A 12462-nucleotide genomic window follows, 5' to 3' on the forward strand; every position below is an offset into this window, starting at 1 on the left:
TCCTCAAATAGCAAAACTCCTTTACTACTTTAAGTGTCTCATTTCCTAATCTAATTCTCTCAGCATCATCCGAGTTAATACTACTACACTCCATTATCCTCGTATTTCTTTTGTTGATGTTCATCTTATACCCCCTTTCAAGACACTATCCAGTCCATTCAACTGCTCTTCCAAGTCCTTTGCTGTCTCTGACAGAATTACAATGTCATCGGTGAACTTCAAAGTTTTTATTTCTTCTCAATGGATTTTAATACCTACTCCGAACTTTTCTTTTGTTTCCTTCGCTGCTTGCTCATTATACAGATTGAATAACATCGGGAAGAGGCTACAACCCTGTCTCACTCCCTTCCCAACCACTGCTTACCTTTCATGTCCCTCGACTGTTATAACTGCCATCTGTTTTCTGTACAAATTGTAAATAGCCTTTCGCTCCCTGTATTTTACCCCTGCCACCTTCAGAATTTGAAAGAGAGTATTCCAATCAATATTGTCAAAAGCTTTCTAAATCTACAAATGATAGAAATGTAGGTTTGCCTTTCCTTAATCTTTCTTATAAGACAAGACGTAGGGTCAGTATTACCTCACGTCTTCCAACATTTCTACGGAATCCAAACTGATATTCCCCGAGATCGGCTTGTCTCAGTTTTTCCATTCGTTTGTAAAGAATTCGCGTTAGTATTTTGCAGCTGTGACTTATTAAACTGATAATTTTCACATCTGTCAGCACCTGCCTTCTTTGGGATTAGAATTATTATATTCTTCTTGAAGTCTGAGGGTATTTCGCCTGTCTCATACATCTTGCTCACCAGATGGTAGAGTTTTGTCAGGACTGGCTCTCCCAATGCCGTCAGTAGTTCTAATGGAATGTTGTCTACTCCCGGGCCTTGTTTCGACTCATGTCTTTCAGTGCTCTGTCAAACTCTTCACGCTGTATCATATCTCCCATTTCATCTTCTTCTACATCTTCTTCCACTTCGATAATATTGTCCTCAAGTACATCGCCCTTGTATAGACCTTCTATATACTCCTTCCACCTTTCTGCTTTCCCTTCTTTGCTTAGAACTGGGTTTCCATCTGAGCTCTTGATATTCATGCAAGTGGTTCTCCTTTCTCCAAAGGACCATTTAATTTTCCTGTAGGCAGTATCTATCTTACCCCTAATGGGATAAGCCTCTACATCATTACATTTGTCCTCTAGCCATCCCTGCTTAGCCATTTTGCGCTTCCTGTCGCTCTCACTTTTGAGACGTTTGTATTCCTTTTTGCCTGCTTCATTTACTGCATTTTGTATTTTCTCCTTACATCAGTTAAATCCAATATTTCTTCTGTTACCCAAGGGTTTCTACTAGCCATCGTCTTTTTACCTATTTGATCCTCTGCTGCCTACACTGTTTCATCCCTCAAAGTTACCCATTCATCTTCTACTTTATTTCTTTCCCCCATTCCTGTCAATTTTTCCTTTATGCTCTCCCTGAAACTCTGTACAACCTCTGGTTTAGTCAGTTTATCCAGGTGCCATCTCCTTAAATTCCCACCTTTTTGCAGTTTCTTCAGTTTTAATCTGCTGTTCATAACCAATAGATTGTGGTCAGAGTCGACATCTGCCCCTGGAAATGTCTTACAATTTAAAACCTGGTTGCTAAACCTCTATCTTACCATTATATAACCCATCTGATATCTTTTATTATCTCCAGGGTTCTTCCATGTATACAACCTTCTTTCATGATTCGTAAACCAAGTGTTAGCTATGATTAAGTTATGCTCTGCGCAAAATTCTACCAGGCGGCTTCCTTTTTCATTTCTTAGCCCCAATCCATATTCACCTACTATGTTTCCTTCTCTCCCTTTTCCTAGTCTTGAATTCCAGTCACCCATGACTATTAAATTTTCGTCTCCCTTCATTACCTGAATAATTTTTTTTATCTCATCATACATTTCATCAATTTCTTCGTCATCTGCAGGGCTAGTTGGCATATATACTTGTACTACTGTAGTAGGCGTGGGCTTCGTGTCTATCTCGGCCGCAATAATGCGTTCACTATGCTGTTTGTAGTAGCTTACCTGTACTCCTATTTTTTTATTCATTATTGAACCTACTCCTGCATTACCCCTATTTGATTTTGTATCTATAACCCTGTATTCACCTGACCAAAAGTCTTGTTCCTCCTGCCGTCGAACTTCACTAATTCCCACTAATCTAAATTTAACCTATCCATTTCCCTTTTTAAATTTGTAACCTACCTGCCCGATTAAGGGATCTGACATTCCACGCTCCGATCCGCGAGCGCCAGTTTTCTTTCTCCTGATAACAACGTCCTCTTGAGAAGTCCCCGCCTCCAGATCCGAATGGGGGACTATTTTACCTCCGGAATATTTTACCCAAGAGGACGCCATCATTATTTAATCATACAGTAAAGGTGCATGCCCTCGAGAAAAATTACGGCTGTAGTTTGCCCTTGCTTTCAGCCGCTCGCAGTACCGGAACAGCAAGGCCATTTTGGTTAGTGTTACAAGGTCAGATCAGTAAATCATCCAGACTGTTGCCCCTGCATCTACTGAAAAGGCTGCTGCCCCTCTTCAGGAACCACACGTTTGTCTGGCCTCTCAACGGATACCCCTACATTGTGGTTGCACCTACGGTACGGCTAACTGTATCGTTGAGGCACGCGAGCCTCCCCACCAACGGCATGGTCCATGGTTCATGGGGGATGCTTTTCAGTATACATAGAATCAAAATATGAAATGAAATACGTACATAAAACATAAAAGAAAACTTAGTCCTTTCTCGGAAAGTAATGCGGACGTTAACACTAAAAAATTCAATATTCTGCTGCTGATTCTAATTTTGTAATATCGTTAATCACTTTTTACTCGAGGATCGTACCACTATGTGGACACTGCTAAAAGTCATTGCTAGAGGATGAAAATTGAAGTTAGAGACTTCTATCCTTCGTGTGAAGTTGCCATTTCTAAAGCCTGCAAGCAGATAGCGGCACAGTATATTGAGACAGGGAGGAGATCAGTTAATTTTTTTGCTATAAACTATGAATGAACCGTTAAGTTTTTGTTGTCATGGCTCCGTTTCTCTTTCAATAATTCATAGACATGACAAATTATTGTTTGTTCCTGATTTGTATTGTGAGCCTATGTATTGTGGCATTTATCTGTGAACACTCTGTGGTGCACGTATTGCCACTTTTTAACAGTTGTCATTAATGTCGGCGCCTTCATTGTATCCTCTGTAGATATGGACTGAGGATGAACTAGTTAGCTTGAAACTAGATGCCAAACTATATGTATTGCAACTGTGACAGATGTGTAACAAACACTTTACGAAGTGAATATTTAGTTCTTATCATGCACTGTTCTTTATTTTCCTTTAACTCATATTCGTATTCCATATTCACCGACTTAATAAAGCATTGTTCGCCACTACCGATGGTACACCAATAACAGAGTTCCCCTTGCGGTCACGGACATACAGAGGCGAATATTTTTTATCCAGTTGAATAACCGGAGTTTCCTGGCTACGTATTTATTCCAGTTATTTTGATCCATCTCCTCTCTCTTCTCTCTCTCTGTCCAGCCCTCCACCTACCACTGTTTGTTCATCTCCGTCTCCCCTCCCTGCGTATGTCTGCTACTCCTCCCCCCTCCATTCATCTGCTACTCTTCCCTATCTGTCCACCTGTTCCTCCCCACTCTCTGTACTCCTCCTCCTCCTCTGTCCTCTGAGTCTACAACCTTCTGTTTTTTGTGTCACCTCCTCACTCCGTCTACCTACACCTGCCCATTTCTCTGTCCATCTCCTCTTCCCTTTATCTGCGCATTTGCTACTCCTCTTCTCTTTGTCAATGTCCTTCTTCCCACTCACTCATTACATCACCTACTGCCCCCTTATCTCCGTCCATCTCTTTCAATTCCCTGTCTATGTCAATTTCCCCCTCCTCTCTCTGTCAATCACCTCCTCCGCCATATCGGTATGTCCTCCTTCCCAATCTCTGTCTTTATATCTCTTCCTTCCCTATCCCTCTCTGCATTATCATCCCCAGCCCAATAGGAGGTAGCTGGTTCTTACCCTACAGTATTTCTTTCCAGATAGTAAGGAGAATTTGTCACAAGTTCGGTTGAAGTCTATCCAGAGGTTTTGGAGGAGATATCTACCTTCGTCTTTGTCTGCATACGCACATGTCATATGTTTCAAACATTTCACATATGTTTTGTGTGTATATTGAGACACATTTCGTTTGTATCTCTAGCGAATTTTGTTCTGACCTTTCGTCCTCACGCACCTCACTGTTTATGAAGTTATGTATCATGAACTGTGTGTAGAACAATGATATAATTTGGTAGGTGTATTCAGTGGTATGTGAGAATAGTATCTGAGAAATGTGTTACTAATACTGGTAGTAGTAAAGAAGTAATAATTTAAAACGTCATGTCTGATGCGGCCTGCTTTCTGCGGGAACAGTGAAAATGCAATAAGTGATACATTTCACACCTTTCATCATTTTGTGGGCTTTGTCGGGGACAAAATTTTTCTTCAAGGTTTTAAATTATGTGTAACGTTATTTGAAGTACTAAGCGGTCTCATTCTCAAATATTGGATGAATAAACTCTGGGTATTCGCGCGTAGTAGGCTGAACCTCACCCCTTCGCTAGGTACGTAGTTCTTACCCCCACAGTGATACTTCCCTTACAATAACTCATGTGCGTACTAAGTTTCATTGATATACATCCAGTGGCCAAGGAGGAGATGTGAATCACACATACGAACACTAGCTGAAAATGCTCCGGTCTGGATCACAAAACAGACGAATATGCTGCTCTTTAAAAGAATCTAACAGAAAAATAAGCACCAGCTGCTTCAATCCTCATTCTGCAATCCTTGCCAATAACTTTGAAATGGGAATATATTCGCGCTCTTTTAACACAGAACATTCTATATCGTTTCACCAATTCGCTCTTTGTAGTTAAACCTTCATACTTAGCATCTCCGCCGGCCGTTGTGGTCGAGCGGCTCTAGGCGCTTCAGTCCGGAACCACGCTGCTGCTACGGTTGCAGGTTCGAATCCTGCATCGGGCATGGAAGTGTGTGATGTCCGTAGGTTATTTAGGTTTAAGTAGCTCTAATCTAGGGGATTGATGACCTCAGATGTTAAGTCCCATAGTGCTTAGAGCCAGACCAGACTTAGCATCTCCCTCTTGTTACCACTGTCTCCTTTTCGTCCCGTTGGCGCTTTCTTGTGTCTCTCACACTTTCTGTCCTTATCCATTTCTCTGGCTTTGCCTTACCACCGCCTTTTCCTCTGCCATCTGTACACTGTCTCTGTCCCTCTGCAGTGTCTTTGTGCCATTACTTTTTTCTCCCACTGTCACTGTCTCTTTCACTGCTATTTTCTCTGTCTCACCATCACTGTCTTCTCGCTCTCTCTCTCCCACTGGCACTGTCACCTCTCTGTTCCATCATCTCTGTTCCTGTGTCAGCACAAAAAAGGGTGAATATGTTTTCGTGCCAAAATGTTTAGTGAGGGCCAGAGAATGAGGATTCAGGGGGCTGGTTCTGCACTTTTTTCATGTAGTGAAACTGAAGTAGATAGTTCCAGCGAAATATTATGGATAAATACTTGACAATCGGACTAAACTATTAACTGGTTCGTTTTATCGATACCCCGACTCAGAAGATATATTTGCTGAACTTTAAAAAAAAACTTCAGTCTCATTTCAAATAGGTACCCCAGTCATACAATTTTAGTCGGTTGTGACTCCAATCTCTCCTCGATATGCGGGAAAAATTATTCCGTTTAAAGCCGCCGGCAGGCGTAAAACGTCATCAAATTGAACTGAGTGTTTTCTTGAAAAATTATTTAGAACAATTAGTTCATGAGCCCAATGGAAACTTAAATGGTTGCTAAAGCATACTTGACCTCTTAGCAACGAATAATACTGGACAAATAGGGAGAATCATGACGGATACACGAATTAGCGACCACAAGGCAGTTGCTGCTAACATCCACAACCATCAAAAAGAAACGCAAAGTACATCTATTAAAAAAACTGATAAAAATGCTCATAACGCCTTTTTAAGAGACAGTCTCCACTCCTTCCGTTCTCACCATGTAAGCCTAGAAAACATGTGGAATGATTTCAAATAGTTTCGACAGCAATTGAGAGATATAAACCACTTAATTTAATAGAGATGCTTGTAATAATTTCTACAACAAAATTCTGTCTCGGAATCTGGCAGAAAACCCAACGAGATTCTAGTCATACATAAAGCACACCAGTGGCAAGACGCAGTAAATACCTTCACTGCGCGATAACAACGGTTAAGTCACTGATGACAGTGCCACTAAAGCATAGTTATTAAACATTGTTTTCCGAAACCAAAGAAGACGAAGTAAATATTCCTGACCTCCAATCAAGAACAACTGCTAAGATGAGAAGGAGATGTCCTCGGTGTAGCAAAGCGTAAATCACTTAACAAAGGCAAGGCCTCTGGTACAGATTGTATACCACTCAGGTTCCTTTGAGAGTATGCTGATACAATAGCTCCATATTTAGCAGTTGTATACAACCGTCCACTCACAAAAATATCAGAATCTAAAGACTCGAAAATTGTTTAAGTCACGGTAATACCCAGAAAGGGAAGAAGGAGTAATCCGCTGAATTACAGGCCCATAACACTAACAGATTTGAAGTAGAATATCGGAACATGAATTACCTAAAAGAAATCGATTTATTGTCACAGTCAGCACGGATTCAGAAAATGTCGTTCTTGCGAAACACAAGTAGCTCTTTATACATATGAAGTTTGTGTGCTATGGACAGCGGATGTCAAAGTGATAGGTTTTCGACACCGATCCTCACAAGCGTCTTCTAACCAAAGTGCGTGCATATGGAATATCGCCTCGGTTGTGCAACTGCACTCGTGATTCCCTGTCAGAAAGGTCACAGTTCGTAGTAATAGACGGAAAGTCATCGAGTAAAACAAAAGTAATATCCGGTGTTCCCCTAGGAAGTGTTATAGGCCCTCTACTCTTCCTAATCTATATCAACGACATAGGAGACAATTTGAATAGCCCTCTCAGATTGCAGATGATGCTCTCATTTACCGTCTTGTAAAGACATCAGTTGGCCAAAACGAATTGCAAAGTGGTTTAGATAAGATATCTGTATGGTGCGAAAAATGGCAATTGACCTTGAATAAAGAAAAGTGAGAAGTTATTCAAATGAATACTAAAAGAAATCTACTAAATTTCGATTACGCGATAGGTCACAAATCTGAAGGCTGTAAATTCAACTAAATACTTACGGATTACAATTACAAATGACCTAAATTGGAACGATCACATAGATAATGGTGTGGGTAGAGCCAACCAAGGACTGCGATTCATTGGCAGAACACTTAGATGGTATAACATGTCTACTAAAGAGACTGCTTACACCACGCTTGTCCGCATTATTCTGGAGTATTGCTGTGCGGTGTGGGATCCGCATCAGGTGGGACTATCGGATGACACCGAAGAAGTACAAATAAGGGCAGCTCTTTTTGTATTATCGCGAAATAGGGAAGATAGTGCCACAGACATGATGCTTGTGACCACATTGCCCACCGTGTGGTGGTTTCATATCAAGCTGCTTTGATTGTTTCTGTTTCTTTTTATTGAACTCTTTTTAGGTAAATCTGAATTATTTGTTGCATTTTAGTCAAATTCGTTCTAAATATGTTTGTGGCCTACCTATTTGCAGATCGTTTTCTTAGACTCGTAAAATATTGTCTCGCTTCTCATTTCAGCAGTTGTAACCAGTGAAACAAAAGACTCTCTTTTGAAAGAAAATAATATTTTAGCAAGTTTAAATTTTCATACTTCATGTTTCCGTAAATGACTTTTGGAGAGTTGAGGGTAAGTATTTGAATTGAAACTATGACTTTTGTTATTTGATCTCACTGCAATATTTGATAATCTTGTTGATCGATTGCCAGAAATTGTTTTTAAATAATTTTATCTAATTAAACAGTTTTATCTTAATATGGCAAGGTGCTGTTGATCCAATTGATAGTTATTTTGCAGACAAATTTTAATAAAACTGTTGATACAAATTATGTTCAAACCTTGTTTCGCCCGGTCCTTCCACTCACAGACAACCTTACATCAGTAGTATGTACCAACCTCCGGTACACCGAATTATACGGTGTCTGATTTGTAAGTAGAAAAAGTTTCATCTGGACAAACAACGTTTTTTAACTTGCTTATGCCCTCAGATGGCATCACAAATAATTTCCACGTCAAGACAACAGTGTGAAGTTCCCATTGTAGAGAGACAATAGGGCATAATGTTTTATTGGTCAAAAAGTGGAAACTAAAACCTTGTTTACTGACCTTAGAAGCCTTGAGGTGACGCCAGAAGCGTTGCCGTGTATTCACTACGAGAATTAAAACTGAACTTACGTTTCAGACTGAATATGACGTGCATGGTTACCGTAACTTTGAGGCCATGGATCTCGATGACACTATTGTATAATTGAAAGTTTCAAGATTTCCCGAGAACATCATAGTAAGAAAACACAGAAATTTCAAGGGTTTGGTAGGAATAAAAATCATAGAAGTGGCCTAAGCACAATTGGTACTTTTGGTCTCCAAAAATCAAGCTTTTTCAGGGTCTTCTCAGGAACCACCCACGAACAAATGGTTGTTTCAAAAGCTCAAAATCTGCCTAAGGGGAACCATAGAACGCACGTATTGCAAAGGAACCAACCGATTTGCTCAGTTTGCGTAGGTTGGAGGAACAGTGTAATGTGTAAATATTTGCCATATACTGTAGCATAGATACAGTGTGCCCGGTCTTCCGACAGGTTATAAATGGTCGCTAGGGCAAGGGCTGTCTAAAACATTGGACTCCTTACCTCTTATCAACAGAACCCAGGATACGTCCTCCTGAAACTCGTATTATAGGATGCGGCTTTTCAAATCTAATTGGTACCGTGACATGTCTTGTACGGACCGAGGTACATGTATACGTATATGTATTTTTATAACAAGCGTGGTTTTGTTCATAAACAGTCTTTCTACAATGTGTCGAGGCGTAAGTTGACTCCAATAATCAGACACAATAACCATTAAAGACGAATCAATCTTTCAGAAGAGACAGAAAGCCTTACCAACCTCGTTTCTTTCTTTGAAAAATAGGTTTGATCCAGAACTAAAAATTGAAGGAACACTGCTACGCTGAAAGTATACTTCGGTTATATATCCGACTGGCAGTAAAAAAGATAAAATCCTGTTTTAGCCCTAACCAAACCAATTCCGAAAACTACCCGTTATTTTGAACTAAAATACTGGTACCGGTTTTAACTCATCAGTTTTTCCCATTACTGGGGAGATTGACTTATAAGCTTTTCTGGTTGTGTTCTATATTCTGAAACTGTTACTGATTTAGTGGTTAACTTGTGCTCCAAAAAGTTATTTCTTGCGTAAGAATAAAACAGAAATGAAGGATGCTTGGAGTGTAACGTATCATCGATTACGCGGTCATTAAAGACGGAGTGCAAGGTCTGATTAGGAAAGGATGTGGAAGGAAGCCTTTTTCAAAGGAACCATCCTGGATTTTGTCTGGAACGATATAGCGAAATCACGGAAAAATCTAAATCGGGGATGCCAGATGTGGATTATAAGCGTCTTTCTCCCAAATCCGAGTCCATTAACAATAAAAAATAAGATTATAGTACTTAACCTTATCTGGAATCACTATGCTAAGTAGTTATTACACACACATCAAAAACATTTTTGCATCACCCGATTCCCAGAACGACTGACGATAGTCGTTGACTGTGAATATTGTACCACAGGCACAGTCCCTTTGACTGTTCAGAGATGTCAGTAAACCTCCCCGAAGATGTAAACAACCATTCATGAGCAGCGCATATTAGACGGAGGGGATAGGACAGCCGATCAGTTCCAGCCATTCCACCAGGAAGGAGGATCACGGCTCGTCTGTAGTTTAACCATGCCTATACTGTCAATACCGGGGTTCGATCGCGTCCGCGTTCCAGGGAGGGCTCTCAAGTGTCCAGGCGTCTCAGAGTGAACCAAAGCGATGTTGTTCGCACATGGTGCAGATACAGGGAAACAGGAACTGTCGATGACATGCCTTGCTCAGGCCGCCCACGGGCTTCTGCTGCAGTGGATGACCGCTACCTACGGATTATGGCTCGGAGGAATCCCGACAGCAGTGCCACCATGTTGATAATGCTTTTCGTGCAGCCACAGGACGTCCTGTTAAGACTCAAACTGTGCGCAATAGGCTGCATGATGCGCAACTTCACTCCCGACGTCCATGGGGAGGTGTGTCTCTGCAACCACGACACCATACACATGGGCCCAACAACATACCGAATGGACCGCTCAGGATTGGCACCACGCTCTTTTCACCGATGACGGTCGCATATGCCCTCAACCAGAAAATCGTCGGAGACGTGTTTGGAGGAAACCCGGTCAGGCTGAATGCCTTACACACACAGTCCAGAGAGTGCAGCAAGGTGGAGGTTCCCTGCTGTTTTGGGGTGGCATTATGTGGGGTCGACGGACGTCGCTGCTGATCATGGAAGGCGCCATAACGGCTGTCTGATACGTGAATGAACCCTATCGAACATGCCTGGGATAGATTGAAAAGGGCTGTTAATGGACGACGTTACTCACCAACCACTCTGAGTGATCTACACCGAATCGCCGTTTAGGAGTGGGACGATCTGGACCCACAATGACTTGATGAACTTGTGGATAGTATGCCACGACGAATACAGGCATGCATCAATGCAAGAGGACGTGCTACTGTGTATTAAAGGTACCGGTGTGTACAGCAATCTGGTCCACCACCTCTGAACGTTTCGCTGTATGGTGGTATAACAGGCCATGTGTCGTTTTCATGAGCAATAAAAAGAGGAAAATGATGTTTAGGTTGATCTCTATTCCAATTTTCTCTACAGGTTCTGGAACTCTCTTAACGTAGGTGATGCAAAACTTTTAATGTGTGTGTATACAAGAAAGATAGACTACAGGCTACTGAAGATGCTTCCTTAAGAAGAAGGGAAACGTGATTGGGACAAAACAAACAGCTTTTCGTTTGTGTAGGCCGACCACATCCCTAAGAATGAAGAAGCAACCGTTACGACGCCACCAACCCACGACGAATCTGTACACGCGGGTTAACGTCAGCTCACCCCCTGCGTTCCGGCGGGTTTTAATGGTAGCCGGCTCGGCCCCCAGAGGGCGCGCCGGTAACCAGGCACAGGACACTGCAGCTAACAACAGGGGTCGCTATAGACAGGCACCTCCTGCTGCATCAGTCGCAACTTCGATAGCAACTTCGACAGCCAATAGGACATGTATATTATCTACATCTACATGCATACTATGCAAATTAGGCTGAAGTTCCTGACATAGGGTTCATCGAACCTTCACAACAATTCTGTATTGCTCCACTCTGAAACAGCGCGCAGAAAACACGAACACCTGTATCTTTCCGCGTGAGTTCTTATTTCCGTTATTTTATTATTATGATCGTCTCTCCCTATGTGGGTCAGTGTCATCAAAATATTTTTGCATATGGAGGACAAAGCTCATGACTGCAGTTTCGTGAGAAGGACCCGCCGCAACGAGAAGCGGCTTTGTTTTAATGATAATCACCCCGCATCCTGTATCATGTCCTTGACACTATCGCCTATTTTGCAAAGAAAGAAAACGTGCTGCTGTTCTTTTAATTTTCTCGCTGTACCCAGTTAATTCTGTCTGGCAAGAGTCCCACATCGCAATGCAGTACCAGAAAAAGAGGACGGACAAGCGTAGTATAGGCAGTCTCTTTAGTAAATCGGTTGCGTCCTCTAATACCACGGCCTTTGATTCGCCTTCCCCACAACATTTTCTTTGCGTTCTTTCCAGTTTATGTTATTTGTAATTGTAATTCCTAGGCATTTAGTTTAATTTGCGGCCTTAAGATTAGATTGATTTATGGTGAAACCGAAGTTTAACAGATTCCATTTCTCACTCACGTATATGACCTCATTTTTCATTTAGTGTCGATTGCCGATCTTCGCACCATGTAGATATCTTTTCTAAATCTTTTTGCTATTTATTTTGATCTTCTGACGACATTACTAGACAATAAAAGACATCATCGTCTGCAAACATCCTACGATGGCTACTTGGATTGTCTCCTACATCGTTTATATAGATACTAAGAACTGTGACACTTCCTCCACCCCCCCCCCCCCCCTTGACAGTAAATCAGGAATCCAGTCGCACAAGTGAGAAAATAGTCCATAGCACGCAATATCATTACAAGTAGCTTATAAAGTACCGTGTCAAAAGCCTTCCGGATATCTAGAAATGCGGAATCAATTGGAAATCCCTTGTTAATAACACTCAACACTTCGTTGAATGAAGAGCTAGTATTTGCTATATG

This window comes from Schistocerca piceifrons, chromosome 6 (genome assembly GCF_021461385.2).
Source record: "Schistocerca piceifrons isolate TAMUIC-IGC-003096 chromosome 6, iqSchPice1.1, whole genome shotgun sequence".
NCBI classification, from domain to species: domain Eukaryota; kingdom Metazoa; phylum Arthropoda; class Insecta; order Orthoptera; family Acrididae; genus Schistocerca; species Schistocerca piceifrons.